The sequence below is a fragment of the Suncus etruscus genome, chromosome 12 (genome assembly GCF_024139225.1).
Source record: "Suncus etruscus isolate mSunEtr1 chromosome 12, mSunEtr1.pri.cur, whole genome shotgun sequence".
NCBI lineage: Eukaryota > Metazoa > Chordata > Mammalia > Eulipotyphla > Soricidae > Suncus > Suncus etruscus.
Genome location: NC_064859.1, coordinates 13,404,945 through 13,423,603, shown reverse-complemented (window position 1 = coordinate 13,423,603; position 18,659 = coordinate 13,404,945). Strand labels below are relative to the sequence as shown.

Genomic DNA, 18,659 nt, shown 5'->3' with positions numbered 1-18,659 from the left:
AGATGTTCATTTTTGCATGCATTTATGGACTAGTAGCTGGCCCCGGCCTAGTCAGTAATCTGCTTGCTCACATCGCTTACATGGCTTGCTTGACTGAGTCTCTCCTACAGTTCTAATCAAGGTGCTGGTCAGGATCACAGACTCATTTAAGGCTGGACCGTAGAGAGGGGAGTGCCTGCTTCCATGCTGTCACATGCTGTTAACATGCCTCATGTGCCTCACTGACTCTTGGCCAGAAATAGCAGTGTCCTGCAATGTGGATATCTCCAAAGAGTTGCTGATGATTTGGCTGGTGAATACAGAGAACTCAAGACAAAGAGAATGAAAGGCTCTAAGATAAGGATCCCAGTTTACTTTCTAGCCTGATCTCAAGAGTGACATCCAAACACGTTTTCATCTTTAGGAGTGATTAACTCAATCCTGCCCACTCTCACAAAGAAAGGATTATACAAGAGCAAAATGGCCACAAGGCATGGTTCCTTGAGGGTCATTGCAGAATCTGTCTACCAACATGGTGTACTCACATAATAGAATCTTATTTATCAATAAAAAAGAATAAACCAGATATATATATATATATATAAACAAATAAAGGAAGCTCAAAGAGTCCAGGAAGTAAGGCCTTGCACATAGCTGCTTGTGACAGTGACCCTGGTTCAAATCTCTAGCACTACGGCTACTCCGAGGGGAGAACCAGGAATAATTCCTGATCACCTCTGGTGTGGCTGACCAATCCCCCAAATATCCACATTATATTAAGTGAGATATAATAATCCCTATAAATTTGCCTAGTGCAGCCATGGCTAATGGTCCCAAGAAGCATCTGAAGCATGTAGCAGCTCCAAAGCATTGAATGCTCGATAAACTGACAGGAGTGTTTGCTCCTCGTTCATCCACCAGCCCCCACAAACTGAGAGAATGTCTTTCACTCATCATTTTCTTAAGGAATAAATAGGATTAAGTATGCTCTAACAGAAGATGAGGTGAAAAAGATCTGCTTGCAGAGGTTCATTAAGATTGATGGCAAGGTCTGCACAGATATAACCTCCCAGCAGGTTTTATGGATATTGTCAGTATTAATAAATATTGATAAAACTGGATGGGGCTGGAGCGGTGACACAGTGGTAGGGCATTTGCCTTGCACGTGCTAACCTAGGATGGACCGCGGTTTGATCCCCCACCATCCCATATGATACCCCAAGCCAGGAGCGATTTCTGAGCGCATAGCCAGGAGTAACACCTGAACATCACCAGAGGTGGCCCAAAAAGCAAATATATATATATATATATAATATATCATATATATATATATATATATATATATATATATATATGACTGGAGAGAATTTCTGGCTGATCTATGACACCAAAGGATGCTTTGCTATTCATCTCATTACTCCCAAGGAGGCTAAGTACAAGTTAGTACTTAGTGCAAAGTGAGGAAGATCGTTGTGGGCACCAAAGGAATCCCTCACTTAGTGATGTATGATGCCTACACCATTTGCTACCCAAATCTCCTCATTAAAGTGAATGATACCATTCAGATTGATTTGGAAACTGGCAGGATTACCAATTTCATTAAATTTGACACTGGCAACTTGTGCATGGTGACTGAAGGTGTTAATCTGGGAAGAATTGGTATAATCACCAACAGATAGAGGCATCCTGCTTCTTTTGATGCCATCCATGTGAAAGATGCCAATGGCCATAACTTTGCCACCTGCCTCTCCAACATTTCTGTGATTGGCAAGGACAACAAATCATGGATTTCTTTCCTTGAGGAAATGGCATCTGCCTCACCATTACTGAAGAGAGAGATAAGAGACTGACAGCCAAGTAGAGCAGTGGGTGAAAAAGGCTTTTTCAGAGGCAAAGTTAGATGATGATGATTCCTATGCTTAAATAAAGCTAATAAAGGTGTAAAAAAAATCCCTATAAAACATGGTTCCATTCAAGTTCATTCAGAAAGACAAAATTACAGAGCTTGAAAACAGATTAGTGAAGCTTAGAACTGGGGATGGGAATGAAGAAAAGTGACCATTATAGGGCTAATGGGCAGGTTCTAAAACTGAATTGTAGTGACTGTTATGTAATTCTATACATTTCCTAAAGCCATTAAATAATCTCTCTCTCTTTTTTTAAAGATTGACCATGTTGTACAAATTCTGTATTTTTCAAAAGTTGGCAATATCATGAAAGGCAGAAACTTTATGTCATATTAAAAGAGACATTACAGGGCCAATGTGATAGCAAACACCAGTGGTAGGTTATTTGCTTGCACACAGATGACCAGGGACAGACCTGGGTTCAATCCCCGACATCCTATATGGTCCCCCGAGCCTGCCAGGAGTGATTTCTTAGCACGGAGCCAGGAGTAACCCCTGAGCACCACCAGGTGTGGCTCAAACACCTCAAATAAAGAAAGACATTATAACCAACTGGATCGCAATCAACTGCATCACAACAAACTGCATTACAACCAGCTGCATTACAGCTAACTGCATCACAACCAACTCCATCACAATCAATTGCATCACAATCAATTGCATCACAACCAATTACTTATAGCTCTTCACTAGATCCTGACTGTGGGCAGTGGGCAGGGGAAGGGAGTTTGAGAATGATGCTCTAAGACTTTAAGAAAATGGAGACCTTCCCTACGGACTGTAGATTAATGCTGAAATGTCTCAGTAATTGTCCTTTAATTATATAGGAGAATGCCCTGTTCTAAACAAGTAGTTTTTGGTGGTAGTGGTGTTTTAGTTACACCTGGCCATGCTCAAGGCTTATAACTGGCTCGGCACTCAGGGATCACTCCAGGCAGTGCTTGGAGGCTAACACTAAATGCTAGGGATTGATCCTCAGTTGCCAGCAAAAAAAGCCAATGCCCTAACCATGGTACTATTGTCTTGGTCCAACAAATATTTTATATTTATAGGTAGAATGCATGATTTTGCAAGTACCTTTTAATTAGTTCAAAATTAAAATCAGGGCTTGCCTCCTGACTGAGGCTGAATCACCAAGCACCCCTGGTAGTGACTTCTGACCAAGGGGCTAGATGTGGGCCTTGAGCACTACCAGGCGTGACATCCCAGTTTATTTTTTCTCCCTATGTCCCTTAGTTTCCAGCATGAGTCAAACATTTCAACTATCATTCAACAAACAAACAAACAAATAAACAAACAGAAACCTCAAGTGGCAAAAAAGAAAATAGGGTTTTGCCCTCCTAATGTCAAATATTCCTTTTCTTTGTCTTATTTAATTCTTGTAATGCTTAAAGTGCTGGTTCTGGGCTTTCCATATATGTTACAATCACTCGGGAAATGGACAAAACAAATTCCAGTTCTCTGTTAATGGATTGATGAAGGTAGATGCTTCGGAGGCAGATTAGTCTTCCATTCACCCTGGTGCGCATCTTGGACCTAAAATATTATTATCTCCCCCTTGAACTTGTCAAAGTTGAGGGTCAGGCAGTGACTTGTCCACAGAAGATTCAGCAACAAGTTTGTGATGCAAACTGAGAGACTGAGGTAGCTCATGGCCATCAGTGAGCCTCTGCTCCAGGCCCCTGGTCTTGACCAGGCTTTGCTGAGCCTGACTTGGATGCAGTAAAATCAAACCAGAGCGACTTCAGTTGTTAAGGACCTTTTCAAACAAATGCAAGCAACTAAAATCAATGGATAGAAAAACTGTGTGTAAAAGCACATGCCTGTAATACTCGGTGGTGAAATCAGGTAATGAAAAAAAGAGAAATTAATATCTCTAAATAGTTCTTCTCTGAAAAACACAATTTTATTAGCTTTTTCCTCCTTTTTTGCACCAGTTTTACCTTTGAACCACCTTAAATTTCTTTCAACTAGTCAAAAGACACCTACATTCTTCAAATGGTAAAATGAAAATTTTGAAAAATATTTTACTCCATAATAGGAAAATGAACTGTCTTATTTAATATATGCTTCTCAATAACTTGTAAACCAGTCAGAAGTATATGTCTTATTTTACTTTGGTCCCATCTCAATTTTTTACATTGCTGAACAGATAATGTTCATGTAATTAACTGTAATTGTTGTCATTCCTAGTTTTCCCAAATATTTAGAAATGAGCCTTCTTAAGAGCTATTTAAACTGAAGTAGGAGAAATTTGACCCACAGAATGTCTTAGCTCATTAGCATACTAATATGTTTATAATTAACATTTGACTAGGGGGCGGTCATTTCACCCCTGTAATCTTGTTGGCGGAATATCACAGTTTCTGTTGATTTTTAAAACAAATGGTCTTTCTACACTAGGGAAATAAGGTGGTATTTATACAAGGAACTTGAAAGTGAATTAATTGCTTCTAAACAATCCTATGTTGGTTTAGCCTCTTAGGTGATGGTATTTGCACAGCACTTGAAAATAGTAATGATCAATCCTCATTGGCACTTAAATGAAATCAACTTGAAAACATTTCTCGGGCCTGGAGAGATAGCATGGAGGTAAGGTGTTTGCCTTTCATGCAGGAGGTCATCGGTTCGAATCCCGGCGTCCCATATGGTCCCCTGTGCCTGCCAGGAACAATTTCTGAGCCTGGAGCCAGGAATAATCCCAGAGCACTGCCGGGTGTGACCCAAAACCACAAAAAAAAAAAAAAAAGAAAACATTTCTCACACTTCCTAATGAAAGGTTCCTTTTTCCTGAGTCTCAGCTAACAGAGGTCCCCCAAACATCTAGGCTAGCTCCATTTTGCTAATTGAAAAGATGTTAGCAGTTTGAGGCAAATAGTTCAAAATACAACTACCTCTTTCCTAGCCATTTAACCACTGGAAGCCATTTAACCATTTAACCTTGCAGTGGATACACATAGATAAGGAAATTAGCTGGAGCACGTAGAGGATAAATTCCCTGGAAAGAGATTTTTGTTATTTTTGGAAGTGTAATGAAATCTTTCAGGTTATGACATGTTAATCTAATGTCTTCAAAACATGTCTTGAAAGGCCTATAGTAAAGAGCACGCTTTGTGTGTGAAGTCTTGGTGTGTCTGTTGTGATGACTCCTCTACTCTCTCTGGGTGCTATAGATGGGATGCCTATGATCAACCATGTTCGTAGGCTGAAACTTTTTTCCCACTGGGAGAGTATTCAGAGGTGGCAAGGTAGGAAGCAAAAGTGACCTTTTGCCTGGCCACATGGCGGGGCAAACCAGCAAGGTGGGTCCCTTGGAGGAGTTTATTGGTGTTTCTAGGCTTGCCCCATTTCCCTCCCACCTCTAAAGGGAGGGTCTGGGGGAGGGGGCTCCAACCTCCGGGCCTTCAGGTTCGGGAAGGACCTCTTTCCTTCCTGGGAGCCGAGCCGGGAGGTCCTGCCAGCATGGCGTTTGGCAGCCCTCCGCCATGCCAAAGGCTGCTTTAACCAGGCCTAGGAAGGGGGTGCGGGACATTGGTCACAATAGGTTCTGGCATTAGTACTTATCAGGGAAGTTTCCTTATTAAACCTGTCTATTGCAAAACCGCGGGGGGGCTAGCGGAACATTATAAGAAATATATGGATAGCATTGTGTTTCATCTGCTAGTCATTTTCTGAACATGTCCATGTGCTCCTTTTATTCCTTTACTCTCTCACTCCCATCTCCTGTTACGACACATTTAACCATTTTCTGTACTAATGATTTTTGTTTTGGCCAAGGTGGATTACAAATCTTTCACAGTAATTTTTGGGTCGAGTCTGAAGCTTCAGCAGGCAAGGTTTTATGCTGTAGGCTTTTTGGCCAAGATAAGGTGAAGATGCAGCCTCAGTTGTCCCCCACAGCCTTCTCTCTCGTTCCTCCCTATCCCAGGGTTATTCCTGGACACCTGCTCAGGGTCCCAGCAAGTGGGTTCCAGTGAGGTGCAATTTAAAAGAGACTCCAGGTTTCCTTGTTCATGCAAGGGGCTGGGAGGGGACTGCTGAACTCTCAACTTCCAGCAATTAGGAAGCAAAAGCCTCTCGGGGAGTCGGAAGCTTCAGCAGGCAACAAGTGGAGGACATGCCTCCATGCTCTCTTCATTTGTCCAATCACAGACCAAAGTGGTGTCTCAGAAACACCACCCTCCCTCTTGACTATTTCTAAAACATAAAAGGGTCACGTGTATCTCCTTTGTATATTTCAGATGTATTCCCTTAACATCTATAACTCTTTTCGAATATCCTCATATAGTGACAATTTTGACCACTGGATTTGTTATTTGTTTGATTTTTCCCCCTTTGAGATCTGTTTTATAAGCAATACTGGTAGAAGACTATCTCTATATAGATTTAATGTTTGTACCAAGTTACGGGGAATGTTGGACTTTATTCGTCACCCCCCAGATGCATCAACAATATCTTTTTGTTTGTTTGTTTGTTTTTGGGCCACACCCATTTAACGATCAGGGGTTACTCCTGGCTATGCGCTCAGAAATCACCCCTGGCTTGGGGGGACCATATGGGACGCCGGGGGATCGAACCGCGGTCCTATGCTAGCGCTTGCAAGGTAGACACCTTACCTCTAGTGCCACCTTCCCGGCCCCTCTTTTTTTTTGTTTTTTTTTTTTGTTTTTTTTTTGGGGGGGGGCCACACCTGGCGTTGCTCAGGGGTTACTCCTGGCTGTCTGCTCAGAAATAGCTCCTGGCAGGCACGGGGGACCATATGGGACACCGGGGTTCGAACCAACCACCTTTGGTCCTGGATCGGTTGCTTGCAAGGCAAACGCCACTGCTGTGAGCCAAATTCTGTTGCAGTCTTCAGCGCCTGCAAATAGATCCTTTGTGGAGTTCGGGAAAAAATTCCACGGGGAGAGAGTGGGCACATGGAATGGCGAATGACGAAACAATATTGTAGAAATGAATTGAAACCACACAGAATGTATGGGGACTTATGTCTCAAAAGACGAAGACAAATTTATTTTTTGAGCTGGCTGATTTTTTTTTTTTTTGGTTTTTGGGCCACACCCAGCGTTGCTCAGGGGTTACTCCTGGCTGTCTGCTCAGAAATAGCTCCTGGCAGGCATGGGGGACCATATGGAACACCGGGATTCGAACCAACCACCTTTGGTCCTGGATCAGCTGTTTGCAAGGCAAACACCGCTGTGCTATCTCTACGGGCTGAGCTGGCTGATTTTTAAAGTTTAGAGGCTTGGAAAGCAGGTGCAAATTCTTGACATCAAAGAAACTGGGAAAAGAATGGAGGACTCTGGCTTAAATTAGCATATTAAAGAGCCGATACTGAAGGTGAAAAGGCAGTTTGTTTTGGGTTCGCTTTGTTTTGGGTAAACAGAAGGGAAACAGGTAATTTTCAGGGAAGTGGGAAGAGAGAGGAATGTTTTAGAGTTTTAGGGGGAAAACTGAAAATTGTTTTACTATGAGCTAAGTTTTGGGAAAAACCTGATCTTGGCGCCAAAGTAGGAAAAATTACAGGGAGCTGTTAAGTGGGAGACTTTTGGCGGGATTGTACTGTCCTCCTATGTTAGAAAGAATTTACTAAGGCCTGATTATTAATGTTGGTTAAAAATAAAGAGAGAGATAGTTACAGCCACTTTTGGAATTATGGTCAAACGATCCACACAAAGGGTCAAGTGATTTTGACTGCTCTAAGCGGGCCTTTTTGGCAAATAATTCCTTTTCAGGAGGGCACTGTACCTTGTGGTGTGTGCCTCTCCTGAGTGGGATGTGGCACGCCACTGTGCTATCTCTCCGAGCACATCAACAATATCTTGTGGCATTGCTTCTCTTTTGCATAGGCATATTAAAATAGAGAAATAATACATATGCAAACAAGTTCTTATCTAAAAGAGATGGGGACACACAAATTTGGTAATGTAATTAGTCCTTTTACCCTGAACATTGGCATAATGATTTGGCTCAGGTCTCAGACGAATGGGCATCGCCCATACACACCTGAACAATGGATGCCATCTATGGAAACAACCACAATTGTCTTTAACATTACCAGGATCCAAGCCTCTACCAGGGAAGACCTACCACTGCTTTGGCAGTGACTTACTCCAAAGAGTTCTCCCAACACCCAGACGACTCAGCAACAGTCTGCATGCAGGGAAGATCGCTCCACATTTAATGGTATGCTGAAACTAGAGGATGCTCCACATCAGCCTGACATCGATGAAAGAAATGCACAGAATCCAGAGTCTTTAAATATAAGAATCTGATACCAACAACAGCTAAAGTGTGAAAAAGTTTCACCGGGACCTTGAAAATGACTGGAGTTGGACGGACTGGTTTGCCTGGAACCCAGAGTCTGTCTTATGCCAATAAACTGAGGTGAGGCCTTTTTAGTAATCAGGTCAAGGATTTTTTTCCATTTTCCCCATTTTTCTGGACCTATGCAAACAACGGCAATTGCTACTATCACACCTTTACTTTTTTTTTACTTTTATCCTTTAAGGAAAAAAAAATACAACTTACTGAACTTAAAAACAAATAACTGTAGTAGAATGCCTGTCTCGAATACAGGCAGAGGATGGGAAGGGGGAAGGGGGTAATGTTACACTGGTGAAGGGGGGTGTTCTGGTTATGACTGTAACCCAAATATGATCATGTTACTTAAAAAATATATTTTAAAAAAAAGAATGAATGAGGGAACTGGAAAACCTGTCTAGAGTACAGGTGGGGGGGTGGGATGGAGGGAGATTTGGGACATTGGTGGTGGGAAAGTTGCACTGGAAATGGGGGGTGTTCTTTACATGACTGAAACCTAATCACAATCATATTTGTAATCAAGATGTTTAAATAAATAAAAATTTTAAAAAAAGTGAGCTTGTGATTGCGAGTGGCACTCTCAAGAATGGGATTAATTCCTTATAAACAGGGCCTTAGAGAGCTGCCTTCTGATTCTGCTGACCAAACCTAAGGTCTAGTTGTTCACTGTTTCAACATAAATACTTGAAAATCAAGAGTCAGTGTGAAAGAAAACAAAACAAAACAAAAAACAAAGTTTATTGAGTTACTAGGAACCTGAGAAGATGTGATGACCATGTGATGTGATTTCATAAATCATTTGTGGATAGTGGTTTGTTCCTTGAAAAATATTGAGATATACGATTGAGCACCATTTGTCTCTAGTGAGGCTAGCAGATGGGATGTCTCTGAGGATCTGGTATCTGTTCTTTCCCATCAATCAATGACTGGGCATTGTTTAGCATTTATTACCCAATTGCACGAGAATATAGATCCCTTACTATTTGGAGACAAGGCCAAGGGGTCATGTGAGGTTGTGTATTTATAGCAAACAAAAAACTAAAGCTTATTGTCAAGACCATCCATTTCTGTAAAAGTCAGGACATGAAGCTACTTCTTACTGAATAGGGGTGGAATAGAAAGTTGGAATGGAAGATATTGAGAGAAAGGAAGAATAACTCTTGGGTTTTTTTGGCAGGGAACTGAGGAAGAACCTGTTTGTTTCAGAATATTCCAACTTTTGTAGTTCTTTTCTTGCAAATAAAATGCAGACCTGACACATTTAAAATCTTTGGTGATTGTGATGCAGGTCTCTGTGGTCATCCACAGTTCCCAAATTTTCCAATATTTTCAAGATTGAACATATTGAATAGGTATGATGTTCAGACTCAGAGTTATAATGTAGAAAAGTTTATTGGTAAGTAAAGGAGAAGGAAGAGAAAGAAGCTCCCTGCATGTGGAAGATGTTAGTGTAGAACTAAGTTAGAGTGAAGAGTCTTTTTGTGTGGGGCCTTTTAAAGGCCCTTGGTATTTCTTAGCAATGAACAAAAATGTCACAGAAAATGCGAGGTTCCAGAATGGTCTTAGCTGGTCTGGGTCCTACTTGGTCATGTGCTTTAGGTGTTGTCCATCCTGTTACCCTCCATGATCCAGTTAGAAATGTTTAAAGTATGAACCTTTGGGGGATGAGGTGTGTGTTAGGTCAATGGTCAGTTCCAGAAGGAACTGCTGGCCAGGGCTTTCTCTTTCAATTGGACCAGCTTTAGTATCTTTTCTAATATGGATCCCAACTGGTATCCAAGAAGAAAGAATTATAAACCAGCCCCATTTGCCTGCAAACAAGGCTCTGTTAAAGTCTTGCATTGGCTGCAGTGAGTCTGTGCATATTCAAGTCCTTGTCAAAGCGTTTGCTGTCAAGTTGACCTTTTTCTGCATTTGAAATAGTTTTCAATTCTGCTGAGTGAAGACACAGTAAGGATTTGGAGAGAGGTTTAGGAGATAGATAGCAAATTTGTTAGTGTCTTCCTGGACTTTAGAATTCTCAGATTCTTTGTTTTGTTTTGTTTTGTTTGTTTGGGCCATACCTGTTTGACACTCAGAGGTTACTCCTGGCTATGTGCTCAGAAATCACCTCTGGCTTGGGGGGACCATATGGGATACCAGGGATTGAACCACAGTCTGTCCTAGGCTAGCACTTGCAAGGCAGATGCCTTACCTTTAGCGCCACCTCTCCAGCCCCAGAATTCTCAGATTCTAAGGCTAGAGAATTATGAAAAACAACTTTCTATTGTCTAAACTCCCTATTGATGGTGTTATGTTATAGCAACCTATATAGGCTAAAATCAGTGTTCTGGAAGGAGCTTTATAAAGGCTTTTATAAAGGCTTTTTATAAAGGCTTCCTTTCCTTTCCTTTCCTTTCCTTTCCTTTCCTTTCCTTTCCTTTCCTTTCCTTTCCTTTCCTTTCCTTTCCTTTCCTTTCCTTTCCTTTCCTTTCCTTTCCTTTCCTTTCCTTTCCTTTCCTTCCTTTCCTTTCCTTTCCTTTCCTTTCCTTTCCTTTCCTTTCCTTTCCTTTCCTTTCCTTTCCTTTCCTTTCCCCTTTCCTTTCCTTTCCTTTTTCCTTTCCTTTCCTTTCCTTTCCTTTCCTTTCCTTTCCTTTCCTTTCCTTCCTTTCCTTTCCTTTCCTTTCCTTTCCTTTCCTTTCCTTTCCTTTCCTTTCCTTTCCTTTCCTTTCCTTTCCTTTCCTTTCCTTTCCTTTCCTTTCCTTTCCTTTCCTTTCCTTTCCTTTCCTTTCCTTTCCTTTCCTTTCCTTTCCTTTCCTTTCCTTTCCTTTCCTTTCCTTTCCTTTCCTTTCCTTTCCTTTCCTTTCCTTCCTTTCCTTCCTTCCTTCCTTCCTTCCTTCCTTCCTTCCTTCCTTCCTTCCTTCCTTTTCTTTTTCTCCAGGGATTGAACCCAGGTCTGTCCTGGGTTCTTTCTTTTTCTCACAACTATCCAATAGGACACCTTCTTCCTTCTAGGAGATACTAAATGTTCATCTTTCAGCCCTGCTGGTGATACTATCTTAGCAGTGGGGCTTTGTGGAGTTTCCCTAACAGTGCTCCACTTGGCCATGCTGCTCATTTGATTGTGGTGCTATAACATGTGGGAGACCAGGAATTTGAACTGCTGACAAAACATTTGGGAGGCAGGTGCTCTGAGCCTTCACAATTCCTTTGTACCCCACAACAATTAATTGGTAGAATTTCTGAAAAGCAGACAAGAGTAAAAAAAATTTTTAATTGAATCACTATGAGATACACAGTTACACATTTGTTCATGATCAAGTTTCAGTCAGACAATTTACAACACCCTGCACAATATCCAACACCAGTGCACATTTCCTACCACTAATGTTCCTACCACTTCACCTTTAATTTGCCTCAATGGCAGACATTTCTTTCTCTCTGTCTCTCTCTGTTTCTCTCTTTCCTCTCCCCTTATTTTTTTTTCTGGGGGGGGGGAGTCACACCTAGCAGTGCTCAGGGGTTACTCCTGGCCCTATGCTCAGAAATCTCTCCTGGCAGGCTCAGGGGACCATATGGGATGCTGGGATTCAAACCACCATCCTTCTGCATGAAAGGCAAACACCTTACCTCCATTCTATCTCTCTGGCCCCTCACCTCTCCCTTTTTTTCTTTTAGACACAATGTTTTGCAATATTATTGCCGAAGGGGTAGCATGTATATCACTTTACCTTCTTTCAATACCCTATTCTTATCCAGAGTGATCATTTTCAACTGTTATTGTCATAGAGGTCCCTTCTCTGCTCTAAATTCATTCTCTGCTACCACCACCCCATTGGGGCAAGCTTCCTACCATGTACCAGTCCTTCTGGCCCTCGTTTCTATTTTTATTTTACTACCATACTGTTCCTCCCCACCCCACTCCGCAATGAGTGCTATCATTCAACGTCTGTCCCCCTGTTCTGGGAAGCTCAGGTCTTCCCAAAAGAATTTTTATGGAAAGCAAAAATTACTTAAAGCAAACATTTGTTTTCTAAAGGTAAAGACGAAAAGTAAAGGAAATCAGAATCCAGCTAAGAATAAGGTATTTATGTAGTGAAGAGAGGAAGTAGCCAGAGCAGGATTCCAAAGGAGAGCATCCCATGGTCTGTATGTCCCAATTCTTTTTTTTGGGGGGGAATGGGGGGTCACACCCGGCCACACTCAGGGGTTACTCCTGGCTCTATGCTCAGAAGTTGCTCCTGGCAGGCGCAGGGGGCCATATAGAATGCTGAGATTCAAATCACCAACCTTCTGCATGCAAGGCAAATGCTTCACCTCCACACTATCTCTCCTGTCCCAATATGTCCCAATTCTTATGGTGTTAGGCTTCTCAAATTTCCTGTTTCTCCCAACTTTCCTCACTAGTCTCTGGGGTCTGCAGCCCTGACCACATGAGTTGTCACTGTAAACTATCAGGGAGTTGGTGTGATTTTGATATGTGAAAGTGAATATATCCAAGATCATATTTTAAGGAGTGACAAGTCACTCTAAGGTCACCCTGAACTGACCTATGCTTGATTTGCTCTCGGTTGCAGCCAAGGGAAAGGTCTTAGAGAATGTTATAAAACTTCAGGGAAGTTTTTTTGCTCCCATAAATTAGGACTGAGGCCTGGCTTGAAGCATGGCTGCCCCCAAGTCTATTAACATTGCATGCACTTCTCCATGCACTCCTGACCTCTCATACCACATTCACTGTCTCCGTCCCTAACAGAGACTGTAAAAATGTCTTCGAAGATGAACTGTGAGCCTGGATTTAATGGCCTACTCGCTGAACTGGCTTTAAAAGAATGGTTTCTCCCAGTGGCAGTGACTTCAATTTTAACTGTGTTGTTGCAGTCATTGAGAATTTGCTATTAGGAGAAGTGTGTGTGTGTGTGTGTGTGTGTGTGTGTGTGTGTGTGTGAGAGAGAGAGAGAGAGAGAGAGAGAGAGACAGACAGACAGACAGACAGACAGACAGAGACAGAGAGAGACAGAGAGAGAGAGATCTGACCATATTCCCATAGACCTTACCTTACTTTGGGATGTCTGTTGAGAATAAAGATCTATGACTTTCCTACAGAGAAATCACAGCTGAGAAGAAGTTTATGAGTTTGTACCAGGTCAGACCACATGGTTCTGTGAGCCTTCAATGGCCATGGGCCAGATATTACCCATCCCTTCACAGGCTCTCGTTCTCTGTCTCTCTCTTTTTCTTTGTGTGTGTCTGTCTCTCTCTGTCTCTCTCTGTCTCTTTCTCTCTTTCCCTCTCTCATCCACACGCACACACACATACACACACACATTTCTCCTAACACACATTCTTACACTCTTCATTCTCAAAAGGTACTCAAGAACTCACGGTGAATGATTGCAGCTTCCAGAAGATGCCCATGGATCTTCAGGATGGTTCCTGCCACAGGAACTAATTATAGAATGCAGGTCCAGTTCCTGGACCCAAAAACAATAAACGTACTTCATATAAGACCCCTGGTAAGTAAACGTAAGGAGACACCTCCTGAAGTCAAAGGAGGGCTGTGTGGAGCCAGTTGGTGAAAAAGGTCTCCTGAGAAATGTGAGCAGAATCTTGCAGATCAGGATGATGAGAGGAACTGGCCAGAACAGAAAAGAGAGGGGGAAGATCAGGGTAGGCTGCCTTGGTTTTTAAGAGTCAGAGTTTTCTGTCCCTTATGGGATGCCGTCCTTCTGCATGCAAGGCAAATGCCCTACCTCCATGCTATCTCTCTGGCCCCATAAGTCACTCAACTCTTGAAGTGTTTTGTCTATGGACCTCTCTTCTGTTGATGGTGCAATGATAGGGCCCCACACAGGCCTAGTTGTGTCGCTCACCAGGGGTCATGCCCTTGGTGGTGGTGCTCATAGAGTGCCTCTAAATTTATCTATTTTGTTCTTGTGCTCACCAGGCAGAAGAAGAAGCATCTCCCTTTCTTCTTCTTCTTTTTTTTTTTTTGGTTTTCCGGGCCACACCCATTGGATGCTCAGGGGTTACTCCTGGCTAAGCGCTCAGAAATTGCCCTTGGCTTGAGGGGGGCCATATGGGATGCGGGGGGGATTGAACTGCAGTCGCGATCTTTCCTTGGCTAGTGCTTGCAAGGCAGACACCTTACCTTTAGCACCACCTCGCCAGCCCCTTATAAACTTAGCTTCTTTTTTTTTTTTTTTTGGTAAAAACTTCTTTAAAGTTGGGGGTCGTCTATACGCAGGTATACAGCATGCTGAAACTTACTCCAGCTAGTGATCCACCCTCCTCTTTTTTTTTGGTTTTTGGGCCATACTCAGCAGTGCTCAGGGGTTACTCCTGGCTATCTGCTCAGAAATAGCTTCTGGCAGGCACGGGGGACCAAATGGGACGCGGGGATTCGAACCAACCACTTTAGGTCCTGAGTCGGCTGCTTGCAAGGCAAACGCCACTGTGCTATCTCCAGCACATCTCCCTTTCTTGGTGTTGTTCATACCTTGCAGTGGTACTGCTGGAAATTGCTGGCAACAGCAGGATTGAAGTCAGCAGAGCTGCTGAAATCACTTTCTTTTTCTTTCTTTCTTTTTTTTAATTTAATTTTTTTTGTTTTTGTTTTTGGATCACACCCAATAGCACTCAGGGGTTACTCCTGGCTCTATACTCAGATTTTGCTCCTGGCAGGCTCAGAGGACCATATGGGATGCCGGGATTCGAACCAACGTCCTTCTGCGTCTAAGGCAAATGCCTTACTGCTGTGCTATCTCTCTGGCCCTGAAATCACTCTTGGCTCATGTGGGACACCAGAGAATTGAATTCATGACCACATACTTGAAGGAAGGTTCTCTCAGCCCTGCACTATCTCCCTTGTGCCCCCACTTGATGATAAGCAGCTTTTCATGTATCCTTGACCATCTCTCTGATTTCTTTATAGAAGTGGCTGTTCATTTCCTCTCCCTATTATTTTGGTTTTCATTGTTGATATTTGCGGGTTCTTACTATGTCTTGGATATTAAGCCTTTATCTTATGTGTTGGTTGAGTGCAGATATTTTCTTCTATTCAGCTGAGAATCTTTCAGTTTTACCCTGTGTATCTTATTCCATGAAAAAGTTTTTTAATTGATGTAGTCCCACTTATGTATTTATTATTTTCCATTTACTTATTTATTTGCCTTTGCCAATGTAATCATATAATTGAAAATCATATAACTGGGGGCCCGGAGAGATAGCACAGCGGCGTTTGTCTTGCAAGCAGCTGATTCAGGACCAGAGGTGGTTGGTTCAAATCCTGGTGTCCCATATGGTCCCTCGTGCCTGCCAGGAGCTATTTCTGAGCAGACAGCCAGGAGTAACTCCTGAGCACTGCCGGGTGTGGCCCTAAAACAAAACAAAACAAAACAAAATCATATAACTGAGACCCAAGTCTTGGGATACTCTGCCAGGATTTTTTCCCAATGTACTTTATAGATTTTGACTTCAAGGTATTTAACTTACTTAGAATTTTCTTCTGTGTCCAGCTTCATTATTTTACATTGATTATCTAGTTAGTGATCCCAGCACCAGTTATTGAAAAGGTAATATTTACTATACTTCATGTACCCAACTCCTTGACAGCCTCTTCAACAAATAGTATCTTTTTTTTTTCTTTTCTTAATTGTTTTTTATTGAGACCATTGTGAATTACAAGTCTTTCACAGCTGTATTTCAGGCATAGAATAACAATGAATTAGGGACATTCCCACCACCAGTATAGGCCTCTTTCTACTACAGTTCCCAGCATGCATCATATACCTCCACACTTAACCCCCTAAACTACTAGTTTAAATGACCTGTTTAGCAACAGGTTCATTTTGTGTTAAGCTTGATAAAATATGTGTCTGTTGAATTTTTTTCTTTGACTTTGGCTCTGGAATTTAGATGTGACCTTTTGGGGTTTATTTCCCCACTAATGCTCCTGAGATCACTTGATCTTGGGTTCCATCCACATCTTTATTTTCTTAATGTGTAGGAAAGCATGGATATATGAGGCAGAACAAAATGATTCAAGTTTTAAAGTTCTATGAAAAAGGTGGGAGCCCCTATCTAGAAGATATAAATAAAATTAAAAGAAGGAAAAAATTAAAATAAATAAAAAGGGAAAGCAGATGTGACAAGTTTTCCTTTTCTTTTCTTGTTTTGCATAGCCTCAGTAAATATTATTATATATTAATCATACTATATATTTCATATATAATCATAATTAATATATTAATCATATCATATAATTACAATACATTAAAGAACACAGCCTGTACTAAGAATTGGGAGGCCTTATCTTTTCTTTTCTTTTTGATTTTTAATATATATATTATATATATGTAAAAAAAATCCTTCACCAGTGCAACATTCCCATAGCCAATATCCCAACTGTCCTTCCTCCCCACCCCACACTGGCCTGTACTCTAGATGGACTTTCTACTTCCCTCATTCAGTCAGATTTTATTATGATAGTATCTTAAGAGAAATAGAAGTGAAAAGAGTATTAACTGTAAAAAGAAAAACATTAAAAAGGAAAAGTAAAAATTTAAGACAGTGACAAACTAAAGGTAAAGAAGAGCCAACAATTTTTTTGTTTGTTTGTTTTTGGATCATACCTGGCGACGCTCTGGGGTTACTTCTGGCTCTGTGCTCAGAATTCATTCCTGACAAGCACGGGGGACCATATGGGATCCAGAGATTTAAACCACCAATCGTCCTGGATTGGCTGCATGCAAGGCAAATGCCCTACCACTGTGCTATATCTCCGATCCCAAGAGCCAACAATTTAATATGAATCTAATTATGTACTTGATCTAGCTGCTACTTTAGGAAGTAAAAAAAAAAGAGAGGAATTTTTTTTCTTTAACAGAGAGGATATAAAGAAAACCATCAGAGAAACTTCTAGAGTAATAAAGATGACTAGACTTAACAGACAAGACTAAACAATCACAGTCTAGGGGAACCTTGATTACACTTGGGTGATGATACTGTAGAAAAAGCTGAGATCCCTTTAAAACTCACAAAGTGGTTTCTTCTGGAGAAAAATAAGGTTATCACTTGTGTAGTTATGGAAGGACTTCTGGGTGGGATTGATGTGAGCAGAGTTTTATTTCTTGACTTAGATCATGGTTATTTATAAAGGTGTTTGCCTTCTAACTCACTTAGTCTGTATTTGTCTTATTGTTGTGTTGTACTTACATTTTAATTTAAAAATACTGTTTTGTTTTTGTTTAAACTAGTACAAACTATAAAGAGCTTTAGAAGAAACTGTAGGGCTATCACTGATTTCATTTTACGACTCTTGTCTGTGTCTTCCAAAATTTGAATAACCCCATTTTCCCGTCCATTTTAGGAAACCCTATTCTTGGTTAATAGACAAACACTTCTGTTTGTGCCTTGACTTAGGACAGAGTCTGAAGAAATCAAGTGAGAGGCCATAAAATAGAAAATAAAGCATCCCCCCTCAAAGTATATATTTTTATTTTTATTTATTTATTTATTTGGTTGTTGGGCCACACCCATTTGACGATCAAGGGTTACTCCTGGCTATGTGCTCAGAAATCGCCCCTTGCTTGGGGGGACCATATGGGACGCCAGGGGATCGAACCGCTGTCCGTCCTATGCTAGCGCTTGCAAGGCAGACACCTTACCTCTAGCGCCACCTTCCCGGCCCCGAAAGTATATATTTTTTAAATATATTTTTCATTTAAGTAACATGATTATAGTTGGGTTACAGTCACAAACAGAACACACCCCTTTGCCTCCCTCCCTTCCAAAGCCCTGCCTGTATTTGAAGACAGACATTCTACTACAGTTATGCTTTTAAATTCAGTAAGTTGTTTTTTTTTTCTTAAAGGATAAGAGTTAAAAAAAGTAAAGATGTGACAGTGGCAATTGCCATTGTTTGCATAGGCCCAGAAAAATATGGGGAAAATGGAAAAAAACCCTTGACCTGATTACAAGAAGGCCTCACCCCCAAGGCTTATTAGCATAAGACCGACTCTGGGCTCCAGGCATACCAGTCTGTCCAACCCGAGTCACTCTCCGTGGTCGCGGTGAAACTTTTTCACACTTTAGCTGTTGTTGGTATCAGGTTCCTATATTTAAAGATTTTGGATTCAATGCATTTCTTTCATCGAAGTCAGGCTGATGTGGAGCATCCTCTAGTTTCAGCATCAAAGTATATTTCTAACCAAGAACAATAATAATGTTAATATAAAAGTAGAGATGTAGGTATTGGTGTAATATAATGGTGGTACAAACCTCTCTGAGAAGCTTTAGAATCTCATTCTTTCTCTTCATTTTTTCAGATTCATTTCATTCCAGGTAGACAAGTGTTTCTTGTCCCTTTGATCTATTGTCCTTGGTATTTGAAGCTGCAAAAAGTTACCTGGAGATGAATTTGTAGCTTACATCAATCTTTCATTTATGAGCAACAATATCTCTGAAAACCAA

The 18,659-nt window shown here is 41.4% G+C and overlaps 1 pseudogene; it reads left to right on the top strand.

The window, feature by feature from the left end:
- Positions 1 to 799: 799 nt before the first annotated feature.
- On the top strand, positions 800 to 1,852 carry LOC126023945 (40S ribosomal protein S4, X isoform-like; annotated as a pseudogene).
- The last annotated feature ends 16,807 nt before the right edge of the window (positions 1,853 to 18,659 follow it).